This window comes from Plectropomus leopardus, unplaced genomic scaffold, assembly GCF_008729295.1.
Source record: "Plectropomus leopardus isolate mb unplaced genomic scaffold, YSFRI_Pleo_2.0 unplaced_scaffold24496, whole genome shotgun sequence".
NCBI lineage: Eukaryota > Metazoa > Chordata > Actinopteri > Perciformes > Serranidae > Plectropomus > Plectropomus leopardus.
Window position 1 is genome coordinate 445 of NW_024626597.1, and position 1,430 is coordinate 1,874.

Sequence of the window (1,430 nt, forward strand, 5' to 3'; positions counted from 1 at the left end):
TTTGTGTTCAGAGAAACTGGTGGAGACAAACACTGCTGCTGCTGCAGGACAGTCAGTGTGCCGAAACACCACAGCTAAAAGAGGCTAAAAGGCCGCGCACCAGCTCATCTAATGAGCTTTATCATCGTCTAATTAAAAGTCCATTGTGTTGGGTTTAAGGGGATGCAGTGGCGTGTAGCGGTGAGGATTACAGATTTTTAACCAGCTGAAACTTCTCCTGGTTAGAATTCCTTCAGAGTTTATTGTTCAGGAGCTTTTTTAGCGGGAGCTAAATTATCCACAGACACTCGAAAAAGATGTTTAATGTAAAAAAAATAAAATAAAATCTGTGTCTTGGTGTCACAGATGGCCGGCTATTCCAACATGTTCACGTCTAAACTCTAAACTTCTGCGTCCACTTACGACGGTTTAGGTTTCCTTCTGCGTCAGCTGTTTACGCTCCGGGGACGCCGTTCCTGTGATGTCAACAAAAGGACATGGAGGGATGAATCAGCACGGTCCTTATGTTCACACAACAGAACATGGCGACCAACACAGACCGTGGTTACCGGTGGTGTTATTATCTGACGTCCTTCAGCATTTCATGCACGCGTGACCGGTTCTGTCTGGCTGCATTCTCACATGACGCCGCCAGTGTGCGTTGTAAGTGGACACGCCTGGTGCTGCACACGTATGATAACAACGCCACCGGTTCACGGTGTGAACGCGGCTCCTCTTAACCCTTTAACAGCCATTATAACCACACGGTCGTCATTCTTTGCAATCAAATTGCAACTCATTAAAAACTTAATTTTAACCCAAATTAACTCATTAAACCAAATTAATTTTACACAGATGTTTTTATTTGATACATTTAAGTATTTTCATTATGCTGTAATTTTATTCAATTTCATTTTCATTCACATTTTAAACAGATTTTGTTACTAGATTCATTATTATTTGTATTTATTTGTTTTTTTTAAATTTTTTAAAATTTGTTTATTTTATGACAGATTTTTATTGTATAACATTTTATACAGATTTTTTCACTAGATTTATTTTTATATGTGTGGATTTATTGTTGTTTATTGTATGAAGTTACTTTTATTTTCAGATTTCTAATATATGGCAGTGATATTTGCACTTTTTTTTACAGTGCATTATACAGGAAAAATGTTTTTCTTCATAAGTTAATGCATGTTGTTAACATATCCTACGGTCTATAATGCTGCATAATTGGTTTTGCAAAAGCATTTCTTAGTGTGACTGTTAGCAGACGATGCAGAGCTTGGTTTTCATTTTTGGGAGAACTATCCCTCCCTCTAAGTTTGCTCTCTGTCTCTCCTGCAGGATGCTGTGATGAACATCTCTGACCAGCTCTAACAAACACACACTCAGACATAAACACACACACACACACACACACACACACACACACACACACACACACC

The 1,430-nt window shown here is 38.5% G+C and overlaps 1 long non-coding RNA gene across 1 annotated transcript; it reads left to right on the top strand.

The window, feature by feature from the left end:
* The first annotated feature begins 432 nt into the window (after positions 1-432).
* On the top strand, positions 433-1,408 carry LOC121966424. The gene is made up of 2 exons (XR_006107584.1): positions 433-642; positions 1,330-1,408. It is a non-coding gene; the product is annotated as an uncharacterized LOC121966424 (long non-coding RNA).
* The last annotated feature ends 22 nt before the right edge of the window (positions 1,409-1,430 follow it).